Here is a 16,241-nt window from a genome sequence, read left to right as displayed (position 1 = left end):
CTGACTACTAAATCCCGTTTAAATGGGACCTAAATACATCTTACAGCTTGGTGGAGGTCAGGTATTGAAAAAGGATAAGTAACTTTCCTGCTCAAAAATAAAACCTAAGAGCAAGAGTTCAAAGTGGTTTCCATTATATCTCAAAATGGAAGTATAGAACTATACTCTCATTTTGAGACTATAAAGAATTTTAAAATTTTATCACTTCTGCAGGTTTGCTATTGTTATGTTCTTAGCGTAAGTGGCAATAAAAATGCTCAAATCCGAACGCATTTTGAAATTGTGTTTAGGGGCAGAAAGAAGGGGAAGAACCAAGAAAACTACATCCTTTTTTGTCATTTGCAGTATAGAAGGAAAACTGCATGGAATAAAATGCTTATGACAAGATTAAGGAGAAAATAAAAGTTCTGAATAAAAATGGCAATACAACAATCATGTCAATACATGTCTCTTAAATTTCTCATTAAAATTTCCTGAAGATATACTAAAATATAATACAAAGATGAACAACTACACAGTAAACCCAAAATAGTACAGGATAATATACCAGAATCTGGAGTTCATTTATACTAACTGAATTTTATGTGCTACAAAGGTTAGTATCATAATTGTTTTATTTCACTAGTGTGTGCCCAAAATATCGGATAGCCCTTGGTACTCATTAGGTGCTCAATAAACATTTTTTATCCTGGTTAACTAGACATTTATTGAGAATTGATAAAGAACCTTTGAACCACACACCATATGCTTTTCCCTTAGAAAGATAACATCTTAGATAGCTTCCAAAGAAAGTAGGCAAACATGATTCCCCATCTTAATGTATATTCAGTGACATAGGGATTACAATGACCAGAGAAAAACTTACTGCATAAGTGCTATCATCTGGGCAAGTCAGAGCAAGAATAATCTTCCTGTTTTCTTTTAACAACTGTTCTTACATATATTTGGCTCCACAACTCTCAGGATTTCACATCACAGCACAAGGGAGGAGTGTAAGGTTGTGGGCTCCAACATGGTAAATATAGGTTAGAAAATTTAAGAGCAATTCATTCTGAGTTATTTAGACTTTCACATCCTATATGATACAAAGAGAATTATAAACGACATTTGCTTCTTTGGCTTATTCCTAGAATTGAACCTGTAACTTATTCCTAGATTCAACTGGAATTAATTCCAACACACCCACACAAAAAAATAATACCCACTGACATGGCAAACCAGAATGAAGTGGAATACTTGTCCAGATAACCTTCAGAACTAGATCTGAGTGGAAAAGATGACAGCATCTAAGTGGACAGTGAACACTAAAGCTAAGGTCACTCTGTCCATGGTTTCTGGAAGCCAATATCAGAACAGAAAACTATGATTTAAAAAGGATACTGATCAAAGCAATGATAAATGTGAAATGCTACTTTAAACTTGGAAATACTCTCAAGAAAAACATGATTAGAAATAATTTTTCTAAAAGGAAAAGAAGAAAAAAATATATATATCACCAATGACTTTGTACTAATTTCTTCTAGCTACTTTCATCCACTAAATATAAATAAGTTTATTCAGTAATAATTAAAATTACAACCTCCAGGATAAAACTGAATCTTCCTCAAAATATTATTTTAGCAAAAAATAATATTGGTTCATTGATCACTGGTGCAGTTCCACATCCTGCCTAATTAGCAATGCTATTATTCTGTGGAAACTTTGACAACTTTTTTATAGTTTTTTATAATCTTTTAAATTTGTTTTGCTCATTTCAACTAAACACCTTTAGTAAAATGCGGTGTGTTGTGAACAAAGTGAAGTGGAGAGTTCAGTGAAATACTGAAGCTGGTAGGAGCATTTATATCACTAATGTGTTTAACCAACAAACAGCCTATGGCCCTGAGAGGGACATATTTATCCCCATAGCCCAACTGATTTTCCATACTTTTCTCTATGACAGTAACTGTGTCATGTTCTTTCCTCTCTTCCTTTCTTTCTTCATTTCCTGTCTCACCAGCTGAATGAAAAGCCCATTTACAGTTTAGATTAGGTAATATTGATATAACTCACGTAAAGATGAATAAAATGTTAACTAACCAAATGAATCAATGGATTTTTTGTTCTTTGACCTTGTTTCCTATCTGGGCTCCCTTTTTCCCTTCAACTCATACCTCCTATATACTGTAAATTCTTATCAACTAATTATTTCTTTCCTTTTTCTTTTCTCTATCTCCCCATAAATCTCCGTAATTTGGGTTTTCTATTAGGCCTGCTAATGTTTGCTTTTGGCTGACCACATTAACACATGAAATAATCATTTTCAAAAATTTCTGTAACAAAGGGCTTCCCTGGTGGCGCAGTGGTTGAGAGTCCCCCTGCCGATGCAGGGGACACGGGTTCGTGCCCCGGTCCGGGAAGATCCCACATGTTGCAGGGCGGCTGGGCCCATGAGCCATGGCCGCTGAGCCTGCGCGTCCAGAGCCTGTGCTCCGCAATGGGAGAGGCCACAACAGTGAGAAGCCCGCGTACCGCAAAAAAAAAAAAAAAAAAAATTCTGTAACAAGAATCCAATTTACTAGATTTTCCTAGGATGTGGGATAAGACTGTTTCAGTTTTTTATTTTTCTTCCTCTACCCTTAAAAGTATCGAAAATAATTCCTGCAAAAATTGAGAGATGTAGTTATAAAAAGTTCCATTTTTCTACTTTCCCTTATTCCTTTCTTCTGAACCCAAAAATCCATTAAGCTAAATAGATCTTACAACACAGATACTAATATTGCAGTAAATAAAATTTTGAAAACATTTCTGGAATTAGTTTTATGAAACTTAAAATTGGGGGCTAAGTTCTTCAGAATCATTGTGGTCACTCAATCTTTCTGACTTGGGAAAGTTGACTCCCATCTAGTCTCATGATTTAAAGTAACTGTGTGGTAATTAGCCCACTTGTCATAAGTGTATTCTGTAGACAACTCACCATGTCAAGTTTATACAGTATGGGTGGCTTACAGAGATAGAATATGTGACTTTAAGGGATGTGAATCCATGGGGGAATTTTTTATGAGACTGCCTACCACATTAGAAAAGTGCAAACAAATCTTGCTCATGACCCAATAAAATCTGTGGAACCATATTTCCGACTTGCAGTAAAATCCCTAATTCTCAAATGTCCTGTCATCTTACACACACCCTTCTTCCAACCTTTATATTAGCAAACTTTCCACTACATCAGAGAGCTGGCTTGTGCCAGGCACAGCTTTTTCAAGGCTGTCTCCCTGCTGATTTGTCTTTCCTGACTAGATTCAGTTGACTTTATAAAATGCTGTCCACATAGTTTTGAACTTGATCGATTTCCTTGAGACATGAGCTCACATTAGAAATGCATCTTCCCAGATGCTGAGGCACATGCTTTCTCTTTCTGGTTTGCTATGAGGCATGAACTTTGGTGACCTACCATGGCTATTGGAGTTTCTGTAACAATATATCACTAGTTTTGCTCAAGTCATGGTAGAATCCAAATGCTCAAGGATTTGCCCACCAGAACAAATGGAGAAATGTCCTTTGCTCCAGCCATATGCTGGGATGTCATTCATCAATGATGCCTTTTCTATGAAGTCAGAGAGGACAGTCTGTGGTCTCAGACCGAGCCTCTGTTTGTTACAAAACTACACATGATCATGGCAATTTTCTTCCATTAGCTACAGTCAGATCAGATGTTACCTTCAGGATCTCCACTGTTGAGCCCATCAGCCTTTCAATTAAAAGCTTTAACAGCAGTTGGTTATTGCCCAGAGTGATTGTTGCATTAAAAATTGTACTATGGTTATATTTAATTTGCAACATTCTTTCCGTATTTATGGAACAGAATTATTTGAAAAAGAACTCTGATACTTGATACATTCTTAGAATTAGCAACTTGGCATTTCTCAACAAATGATGGAAAGAAAACTATTTTTTCCTGAGCATATACTATACATCAGGCACAGAGAATAAGTCATATACTTGTTAATACATTAATATCAATGACCTTTGGGAAAATATGATTACTGGTTTACAAATGGAAAAATCAAGGCTCAGTGGGGCTAATGGTTGACTCATAACCGAAACACTCTTCACTGTTATAGTTTCATTATCTTTTAACCATTTGTAAGGCGCTTCAACATTCATTGGGAACTTTAGAATCACATTAACAGTTTGCATTTCTACCTCAACTTCTGCCATCATCTTGGGACATTTTAACTCTTGGGACATTTAATGACTTACCCTCCTGTCTAAAATCTAGCGACCTTTGTATTCATTCCTTAGAAATTCACTAATTGTGTCAGCACCTGGATATACTCCACTTTTGAATTTCAGACTTAACATTTCATGTTTGGCCTCAACCTCCCATCCTGTGCATTCTCCTCTCCTTCACTCACAAACATGTGCTCAGAACTGCATTGAGCCCTTGAGCACCTCAACTCCTCTATTGTCTCCTAGTGTTCCCAGATCCAAAATGATCTCACTTTTTATGCTGTCTCTCCCGGGAACTGCCCTTTCTTGAGCCCTGTCACCTTCCTTACACCCTTATACCTCTACTTTCCCAGTATAAACCCCTAAAACTGCTCCTGTTTATCCTACATTCCTATTCTCTACTCCATCTGGAATATGTAGACTTCCTGGTGAAAACGATTTAATTGGACACCTAAGCACCAATATAAACCCATGGTTTTCAAGTCTCTCAAATCTTAAATTAGATTATCTTATTCTTTCTTTTGTAAATTTATCTTCTCCCTTTTAATATATCCTTCCAATTGGCATGTAAGCACGCTCATGTTTCTCCCTTAAAAAAAAAAGCCATAAAAATATTAGGATCCCACAATACCCTCTAGACTCTGCCACTTCCCTTCTTTGCCTTGCATCCAAAATTCTCAACTAGTTATCTATATGCAGTGTATTCATTTTTATTCTGTATTTCACCCCCTACCACTCCCTTAAAACAGCTCCTGATCACATCACCCACTGCTCAATCCAGCAGCCATATTCCATCATCTTACTTGACCAGTGTGGAGAATTTTGTACTATGAACCACTCCTTTTAGTATTCCTTTGGACATCACTCTACTGAGTTTCTTCCTATCCTTCAAGCTCCTCCTTCTCTGTCTCATTTTTAGGATCATTCTATTCCTCATAGCCATTAAATACTGGAGTTTCTTGGGACTTCCCTGGTGGTCCAGTGAGTAGGACTCCACGCTCCCAATGCAGGGCATCCAGGTTCTATCCCTCGTCGGGGAACTAGACCCCACATGCATGCAGCAACCAAGAGTCCGCATGCCGCAACTAAAAGACGCCGCGTGCTGCAACTAAGAGCCGGCACAGCCAAAATAAATAATAAATAAATAAATATTTTTTAAATTATTGGAGTTTCTCAAAATAACATCATCTTCTAACTCTGCTATCTCCTAACAAGCTTGTCAATGCCTAAGTTGCAATTTCCACTTGTATGCACTTGACTGATAAATGAAACCTCGAAACCAAAACTGTCCAGTAAAACTTCCTGCAATGTTTGAAATGTTCTATAACCTGTGCCATCTAATATGGTGGTCATATTGCATAAACCTTTCAGTTTCTCCCACTGTTCCTGAGATAAGCACCTTAACATACATTCAAGACCCTGTAGGGCCACATCTCTTAGCATGCGCCTTCTTGTTCTAGCACCTATACGAACCTTATTATTCTGCAAATGCCACACCCAGCTTTCCTCCCCCTACTAGTTTATGAACACTTCCTTGGAGAAGACTTTTTTTTTCTTGAATTTTTGAATTTTATTTATTTTTTTATACAGCATGTTCTTATTAGTTATCTATTTTACACATATTAGTGTATATATGTCAATCCCAATCTCCCAAATCATCACACCACCACCAGCACCCCCACCATGTTCCCCCCTTGGTGTCCATACATTTCTCCTCCACATCTGTGTCTCTATTTCTGCCCTGCAAACCAGTTCATCTATAGCATTTTTCTAGGTTCCACATATATGCGTTAATATACAATATTTGTTTTTCTCTTTCTGACTTACTTCATTCTGTATGACAGTCTCTAGCTCCATCCACATCTCTACAAATGACCCAATTTCGTTCCTTTTTATGGCCGAGTAATATTCCATTGTATATATGTGCCATATCATCTATATCCATTTGCCTGTCGATGGGCATTTAGCTTGCTTCCATTACCTGGCTACTGTAAATAGTGCTGCAGTGGACATTCGGGTGCATGTGTCTCTTTGAATTATGGTTTTCTCAGGGTATATGCCCAGTAGTGGGATTGCTGGGTCATATGGTAGTTCTATTTTTAGTTTTTTAAGGAACCTCCATACTGTTCTCCATAGTGGCTGTATCAATTTACATTCCCACCAACAGAGCAAGAGGGTTCCCTTTTCTCCACACCCTCTCCAGCATTTGTTGTTTGTAGATTTTCTGATGATGCCCATTCTAATTGGTGTGAGGTGATACCTCACTGTAGTTTTGATTTGCATTTCTCTAATAAGTAGTGATGTTGAGCAGCTTTTCGTGTGCTTCTTGGCCATCTGTATGTCTTCTTTGGAGAAATGTCTATTTAGGTCATCTGGTCATTTTTGGATTGGGTTGTTTTTTTAATATTGAGCTGCATAAACTGTTTATATATTTTGGAGATTAATCCTTTTGTCCATTGATTCATGGGCAAATATTTTCTCCCATTCTGAAGGTTGTCTTTTCGTCTTGTTTGGAGTTTCCTTTGTTTGCAAAAGATTTTAAGTTTCATTAGGTCCCATTTGTTTATTTTTGTTTTTATTTCCATTACTGTAGGAGGTGGCTCAAAAAACATGGTGCTGTGATTTATGTCAAAGAGTTTTTTCCTCTAAGAATTTTGTAGTGTTTTGTCCAACATTTAGGTATCTACTCCATTTTGAGTTTATTTCTGTGTATGGTGTGAGGGAGTGTTCTAATTTTATTCTTTTACATGTCGCTGTCCAGTTTTACCAACACCATTTATTGAAGAGACTGTCTTTTCTTCATTGTATATCCTTGCCTCCTTTGACATAGATTAGTTGACCACTGGTGTGTGGGTTTATCTCTGGGCTTTCTATCCCATTCCATTGATCTATATTTCTGTTTTGTGCCAGTACCATATCGTCTTGCTTACTGTAGCTTTGTAGTATAGTCTGAAGTCAGAGAGTCTCATTCCCCCAGCTCTGTTTTTATTCCCTGAAGACTGCTTTTGCTATTTGGGGTCTTTTGTGTCTCCATACAAATTTTAAGACATTTTGTCCTAGTTCTGAAAAAAATGACACTGGTAATGTGATAGGGGTTGCTTTGAATCTATAGATTGCTTTGGATAGTATAGTCATTTTCACAATATTGATTCTTCCAATCCAAGAACATGGTATATCTCTCCATTTGTTTGTGTAATCTTTGATTGCTTTCACGAGTGTCTTATATTTTCTGCATACAGGTCTTTTACCTCCTTAGGTAGGTTTATTCCTAGGTATTTTATTCCTTTTGTTGCAATGGTGAATGGGATTGTTTCCTTAATTTCTCTTTCTGATCTTTCGTTGTTAGTGTATAGGAATGCAAGAGATTTCTGTGCATTAATTTTGTATCCTGCTACTTTACCAAATTCATTGATTAGCTCTAGTAGTTTTCTGGTGGCATCTTTAGGATTCTCTATGTATAGTAACATGTCATCTGAAAAGAGTGACAGTTTACTTCTTCTTTTCCAATTTGAATTCCTTTTATTTCTTTTTCTTCTCTGATTGCTGTGGCTAGGACTTCCAAAACTATGTTGAATAATAGTGGCGAGAGTGGACATCCTTGTCTTGTTCCTGAACTTAGATGAAATGCTTTCACAGTTTTTCACCATTGAGAATGATGCTTGCTGTGGGTTTGTCATATATAGCCTTTATTATGTTGAGGTAGGTTCCCTCTATGCCCACTTTCTGGAGAGTTTTTATCATAAATGGGTGTTGAATTTTGTCAAAAGTTTTTTCTGCATCTATTGATATGATCATATGGTTTTTATTCTTCAATTAGTTAATATGGTGTATCACATTGATTGATTTGCATATATTGAAGAATTCTTGCATTCCTGGGATAAACCGCACTTGATCGTGGTGTATGATCCTTTAAATGTGTTGCTGTATTCTGTTTGCTAGTATTGTGTTGAGGATTTTTGCATCTATATTCATCAGTGATATTGGTCTGTAGTTTTCTTTTTTTGTAGTATTTTTGTCTGGTTTTGGTATCACATTGATGGTGGTCTCATAGAATGAGTTTGGGAGTGTTCCTTCCTCTGCAATTTTTTCGAAAGAGTTTGAGAAGGATGGGTGTTAGCTCTCTTCGAAATGTTTGATAGAATTCACCTGTGAAGCCATCTGGTCCTGGACTTTTTTTTGTTGGAAGATTTTTAATCACAGTTTCAATTTCATTCCTTGTGATTGGTCTGTTCATATTTTCTATTTCTGGCTGGTTCAGTCTTGGAAGGTTATACCTTTCTAAGAATTTGTCCATTTCTTCCAGGCTGTCCATTTTATTGGCATAGATTTGCTTGTAGTAGTCTCATATGATGCTTTGTATTTCTGCAATGTCCATTGTAACTTCTCCTTTTTCATTTCTAATTTTGTTCATTTGAGTCCTCTCCCTCTTTTTCTTGATAAGTCTGGCTAAAGCTTTATCAATTTTATCTTCTCAAAGAACCTGCTTTTAGTTGTACTCATCTTTGCTATTGTTTTCTTTGTTTCTATTTCATTTATTTCTGCTCTGATCATTATCATTTCTTTCCTTCTACTAACTTTGGGTTTTGCTTTTTCTTCTTTCTCTAGTTCCTTTAGGTGTAAGGTTAGATTGTTTATTTGAGATGTTTCTTGTTTCTTGAGGCAGGCTTGTATTGTTGTAAACTTCCCTCTTAGAACTGCTTTTGCCACATCCCATAGGTTTTAGATCATCCTGTTTCTGTAGTAATTTGTCTCTAGGTATTTTTTAACTTCCTCTTTGATTTCTTCAGTGATCCCTCCGTTATTTAGTAACGTATTGTTTAGCCTCCATGTGTTTATGTTTTTTACATTCTTTTCCCTGTAGTTGATTTCCAGTCTCATAGAGTTGTGGTCGGAAAAGACACTTGATATGATTTCCATTATCTTAAATTTACTGAGGCTTGATTTGTGACCCAAGATGTGATCTATCCTGGAGAATGTTCCATGTGCACTTGAGAAGAAAGTATAATTTACTGAGGCTTGATTTGTGACCCAAGATGTGATCTATCCTGGAGAATGTTCCATGTGCACTTGAGAAGAAAGTATAATCTGCTGTTTTTGGATGGAATGTCCTATAAATATCAATTAAATCTATCTGCTCTATTGTGTCATTTAAAGCTTCTGTATCCTTATTAGTTTTCTGTCTGGATGATCTGTCCATTAGTGTAAGTGAGGTGTTAAAAGTTCCCCAATATTACTATATTACTGTCAATTTCCTCTTTTATAGCTCTTAGCAGTTACCTTACATATAGAAGTGCTCCTATGTTGGGTGCATATATATTTATAATTGTTGTATCTTCTTCTTGGACTGATTCCTTGATCATTATGTAGTGTCCTTCTTTCTCTCTTGTTATATTCTTTATTTTAAACTCTATTTTATCTGATATGAATATTGCTACTCCAGCTTTCTTTTGAGTTCCATTTGCATGGAATATCTTTTTCCATCCCCTCACTTTCAGTCTGTATGTGTCCCTAGATCTAAAGTGGGTCTCTTGTAGACAGCATATATATGGGTCTTGTTTTTGTATCCATCCAGCAAGACTTTGTCTTTTGTTTGTTTTGTTTTGTTTTGTTTTTGCATTATGCAGGCCTCTCACTGTTGTAGCCTCTCCCACTGCAGAGCACAGGCTCCGGACGCGCAGGCTCAACGGCCATGGCTCATGGGCCCAGCCGCTCCGCAGCATGTGGGATCTTCCCGGACCGGGGCACGAACCCATGTCCCCTGCATTGGCAGGTGGACTCTCAACCACTGTGCCACCAGGGAAGCCCAAGCCTTTGTCTTTTGGTTGGAGCATTTAATCCATTTACGTTTAAGGTAATTATCGATATGTATGTTCCTATTACCATTTTCTTAATTGTTTTGGGTTTGTTTTTGTATGCTCTTTTCTTCTCCTGTGTTTCCCATTTAGAGAAGTTCCTTTAGCATTTGTTGTAGAGCTGGTTTGGTGGTGCTGAATTCTCTTACCTTTTGCCTGTCTGTAAACTTTTGATTTCTCCGTTGAATCTCAATGAGATCTTTGCAAGGTAGAGTAATCTTCGTTGTAGGTTCTTCCCTTTCATCACTTTAAATTTGTCCTGCCACTCCCTTCTGGCTTGCAAAGGTTGTTAACCTTATGGGGATTCCCTTGTATGTTATTTGTTGTTTTTCCCTTGCTGCTTTTAATATTTTTTCTTTGTCTTTAATTTTTGTCAATTTGATTACTATGTGTCTCAGCGTATTTCTCCTGGGTCTATCCTGTCTGGGACTCTCTGCGCTTCCTGGACTTGGGTGGTTATTTCCTTCCCCATATTAGGGAAGTTTTTGACTATAATCTCCTCAAATATTTTCTCGGGTCCTTTCTCTCTCTCTTCTCCTCTGGGACCCCTGTAACGCAAATGTTGTTGCATTTAGTGCTGTCCCAGAGGTCTATTAGCCTGTCTTCGTTTCTTTTCATTCTTTTTTCTTTATCCTGTTCCATGGCAGTGAATTCTACCACTCTGTCTTCCAGGTCACTTATCCATTCTTCTGCCTCAGTTATTCGGCTATTGATTCCTTCTAGTGTAGTTTTCATTTCAATTATTTTATTGTTCATCTCTGTTTGTTTGTTCTTTAATTCTTCTAGGTGTTGTTCTTTTATTCTTCTAGGTCTTTGTTAAACATTTCTTGCATCTTCTCGATCTTTGTCTCCATTCTTTTCCCAAGGTCCCAGATCATCTTCACTATCATTATTCTGAATTCTTTTTCTGGAGAGTTGCCTATCTCCACTTCATTTAGTTCTTTTTCTGGGGTTTTACCTTGTTCCTTCATCTGGTACAAAGTCCTCTGCCTTTTCGTTTTATCTATCTTTCTGCAAATGTGTTTTTCCTTCCACAGGCTGCAGAACTGTAGTTCTTCTTGCTTCTGCTGTCTGCCCTCTGCAGAAGTCTTTCTTGAGTTCCATCATCCTGTCCATTCTCTCAATTATCTCTTGGATATTTCCATTAATTTGTGAAATTCTTTGAATAATATCTGACTCTGTAATAGAAAAGCAAAGGCCTTTGCCTTCTGTAGATGTTTTGTACACTTTTATTTCCTGTGCCTAGTAACGTTAATGGAATATAATAGATATTCACTAAATATGTGCTGAATGAATAAATTAATACAACTTTCCCTCAGTTCTAGACTATCTAGTTATCTCCAACTTATTCCTAGATATCCCAAATTGCATGTTCTAAAGGCATCTGTAATTTATTTTACAGTTTTCCTCCACTGCTGTTGCTACACACACATACACACACACACACACACACACACACACACACACACCACATATCTATTATGACAGCATAATGGACGTTGTCATTCAAAATCAATATCTAAAAATTTTCTTTAATCTTCTTTTAATTTTCTTTTTAACTCCCTACAGAGAAAATTATAAGACATTATTGAGAATTATTAAATAAAGAAGTGGTGAAATATACCTTGTATGTGATTTAGGAGACCCAAAATTCACCTATCAACTCAATACAACTTCACCTTCTCCCCAATAGTAGTATTTACATATTGTTTCGATTTGTATTGATGATATAGCTTAATTTGGGGGAGATTATACAGTATTACTTACAATATTAGATCTTCTAAATCATATGCAGAGTACATGTTGTTGGGGGAGAATTTTGACAACTGTTACTCAAATTAACTTTGAAGTACAAATGCAAAAAAAAATTCAGAAAAAAATCTTGAAGAAGTTTAGAGGAATTAGCATGGTAGATGTTAAAACACAAAGTTTTTGAAATTAAGACAATTCAGTATTGACACAAAAATAGGCACATCATTCAATGGAAGAGAAACAAACAGTCCAGAAATACACCTATATATGCACAGACCACCACCCCCCTTAATTTGTGGTTAAAATGTCATTGCAGAACAATGGGAAAGAACGGTCTATCAAATATCTCATGCTGGTGGGGTGGTCATGCATATTAAAAATATGCAACCTTATACAGACAAATCAATTCATGGAGGATTATACATCTTAATATAGAAGCTGAAACAATTTCTGGAAGAAAATGTAAAAGAAGAGCTTCACAACCTTGAAGATAGGGAAAGCTAGTATAAACAACAAGGAAAAAGCACTAACCCTATTGGTAATGATTGACATATTGGTATACATTAAAATTCTGCTTATCAAAACATATTACCACAGGCTTCCCTGGTGGTGCGGTGGTTGAGAGTCCGCCTGCTGATGCAGGGGATGCGGGTTCGTGCCCCGGTCTGGGAAGATCCCATGTGCAGCAGAGCGGCTGGGCCCGTGAGCCATGGCCGCTGAGCCTGTGCTTCCGGAGCCTCTGCTCCACAACGGGAGAGGCCACGGCAGTGAGAGGCCCGCATACACCAAAACAAAACAAAACAAAACAAAAAAAAACATGTCACCAAGAGAGTAGAGAACCAACCCACAAAATGGGAGAGGATATTTGCAATGTCATTACTGTCCAAGGGATTCTATACAGAATATGAAAGAAATAAGAAAAGAAAAAGAGGCACAATAGAAAAATGGGCTAAAGGTCTAAACAAGCATTTTAGCACAGATGAGACTCAACTGGCAAACAAAGATCTAAAAAGAAGTTCAACTTCATTAGTCACCAGGGAAATGCAAATTTAAAAAACAGTAAAATACTGCTACATTTACCTCCCAAACAGAATGGCTAAAATGAAAAAGACTGATGACACCAAGTAAGTTCTGGTGACTATGTGCAGCAGCCCAACTCTCATATGATGCTGAAGAGTAAAAATATACATTGATAAAACTTCAGAAAGCTCTTACTGTACATATTAAAGCATATTCATATTCTATGACCCAACAATTCCATTCATTGCTATATACTTTACAAAACTGCATCCGTATTTATACCAAAAGACATATACAAGAATAGTCGTACCAGCATTTTTTATGAGAGTCCTAAAATGAAAACTATCAGAAGTAGAATGGATAAATATGTTGTGAGGAGTTTACACAATTGGAGAAACTATGAGCAGAAAGTCTCTATAACCATGCATAACAGAATGCTTGGATTTGCAAAACATCATTTTGAGCCAGAGAAGTTGAGACACAACATAGTACATGTCGTATGATTACATTTATATAAGCACAAAAAGACAAATGATTTCAGAAGTTGAGTTTACGAACAGTGATGGAGTGAGGGCATGGAAACAATGCTGGGGATCTGGAATTATCTAATTCTTGGTTCCGACGTTAGCTACATGAGACTGGGTTCACTTTGTGACATACATTACACTATACATTTTTTATTCGTGCACTTTTCTTTATGTATGTCATATTAAAATAAAAGTTTATGAGGAGCTTCAAGATGGTGTAAGAGTAAGACGCAGAGATAAGCTTCCTCCCACAAATACATCCGAAATACATTTACATGTGAAACAACTCCTACAGAACACCTACTGAAAGCTGGCAGAAGACCTCAGACCTCCCAAAAGGCAAGAAACTCCCCCACATACCTGGGTAGGGTAAAAGAAAAAAGAAAAAATAGAGAAAAAGAAAAAGGATGGGACCTGCACAAGTGGGAGGGAGCTGTGAAGGAGGAAACGTATACACACACTAGGAAGTCCCTTCGCAGGCGGAGAATGCTGGTGGCGGGGGGTGGGGGGAGCTTCAGAGCCATGGAGGAGAGCGCAGCCACAGGGGGGCGGAGGGCAAAGGGGAGAGATTCCCGCACAGAGGATCGGTGCCAACCAGCACTCACCGGCACAAGAGGATTGTCTGCTCACTGCCGGGATGGGTGGGGGCTGGGAGCTGAGGCTCGGGCTTCAGTCGATGCAGGGAGAGGACTGGGGTTGGCTGCATGAACACAGCCTGAAGGGGGCTAGTGCACCACGGCTAGCTGGGAGGGAGTCCGGGAAAAAGTCTGGACCTGCCAAAGAGGCAAGAGACTTTTTCTTGCCTCTTTGTTTCCTGGTGCGCGAGGAGAGGGGATTAAGAGCACTGCTTAAAGGAGCTCCAGAGAAGGGCGCGAGCCGCGGCTATCAGCGCAGACACCAGAGATGGGCATGAGACGCTAAGGCTGCTGTCGCCACAAAGGACCCTGTGTGCAAGCACAGGTCACTATCCACACCTCCCCTCCTGGGAGTCTGTGTAGCCCGCCACTGCCAGGGTCCCGTGATCCAGGGACAACTTTCCAGCAGAACACACGGTGTACCTCAGGCTGGTGCAACATCACCCAGCCTTGCTGCTGCAGGCTCGCCCCACATTCTGTACCCCTCTCTCCCCCAGGCCTGACTGAGCCACAGCCCCCGAATCAGCTGCTCCTTTAACACCGTCCTGTCTGAGCAAAGAACAGACGCCCTCAGGCAACCTACATGCAGAGGTGAGGCCAAATCCAAAGCTGAACCCCGGGAGCTGTACGAACACAGAAGAGAAAGGGAAATCTCTCCCAGCAGCGTCAGAAGCAGCCGATTAAATCTCCGCAATCAACTTGGTGTACCCTGCATCTGTGAAATACCTGAATAAACAATGAATCATTCCAAATTGAGGAGGTGGACTTTGGGAGCAATGATATACACACATATATATATATATATATATATTTTTTTTTTCCCTTTTTCTCTTTTTGTGAGTGTGTATGTATATGCTTCTGGTGGTGATTTTGTCTGTATAGCTTTGCTTTTACCATTTTTCCTAGGGTTGTGTCTGTCCGTTTTTTTTTTTTTATTAAAAATTTTTTTTCTCAATAATGACTTTTTATTTTTTACTTTAATACCTTTATTTTATTTTACTTTAGTTTACCTTCTTCTTTTTTTCTTTCTTTTTTTTCTCCCTTTTATTCTGAGCTGTGTGGAGGACAGGCTCTTGGTGCTCCAGCCAGCCATCAGGACTGTGCCACTGAGGTGAGAGAGCCAAGTTCAGGACACTGGTCCACAAGAGACCTCCCAGCTCCAAGTAATATCAAATGGCAAAAATCTCCCAGAGATCTCCATCTCAACGCTAAGACACAGCTCCACTCAATGACCAGCAAGCTACACTGCTGCTCACTGTATGACAAACAACTAGTAAGACCAGAACACAGCCCCATTCATTAGCACAAAGGCTGCATATAATCATAATAAGGCCACGGACACCACAAAACACACCAAAAGACAAGCCCCTTCCCACCAGAAAGACAAGATCCAAACTCATCCACCAGAACAGAGGCACTAGTCCCCTCCACCAGGAAGCCTACACAACCCACTGAACCAACCTTAGGCACTGGGGACAGACACCAAAAACAGTGGAAACTACAAACCTGCAGCCTGAGAAAAGGAGACCCCCAAACACAGTAAGTTAAGCAAAATGAGAAGACAGAGAAACACAGCAGATGAAGGAGCAAGGCAAAAACCCAACAGACTTAAAAAATGAAGAGGAAATAGGCAGTCTACTTGAAAAAGAATTCAGAATAATGAGAGTAAGGATGATCCAAAATCTTGGAAAAAGAATGGGGAAAATACAAGAAGCGTTTAACAAGGACCCACAAGAACTCAAGAGCAAACGAACAGAGATGAACAACACAATAAATGAAATTAAAAATTCTCTAGAAGGGATCAATAGCAGAATAACTGAGGCAGAAGAACAGATAAGTGATCTGGAAGATAAAGAGTGGAAATAACTACTGCAGAGCAGAATAAAGAAAAAAGAATGAAAAGAACTGAGGACAGTCACGGCGACCTCTGGGACAACATTAAATGCACCAACATTCAAATTATAGGGGTCCCAGAAGAAGAAGAGAAAAAGAAAGGAACTGAGAAAATAATTGAAGAGATAATAGTCGAAAACTTCCCTAATATGGGAAAGGAAATAGTTAATCAAGCCCAGGAAGCACAGAGAGTGCCATACAGGATAAATCCAAGGAGAAACATGCCAAGACACATATTAATCAAACTATCAAAGATTAAATACAAAGAACAAATATAAAAAGCAGCAAGGGAAAAACAACAAGTAACACATAAGGGAATCCCCATAAGTTTAACAGCTGAACTTTCAGCA

This window comes from Leucopleurus acutus (genome assembly GCF_964270905.1).
Source record: "Leucopleurus acutus genome assembly, chromosome: 14".
Classification (NCBI taxonomy): Eukaryota; Metazoa; Chordata; class Mammalia; order Artiodactyla; family Delphinidae; genus Leucopleurus; species Leucopleurus acutus.
This window is presented reverse-complemented; position numbering follows the sequence as displayed.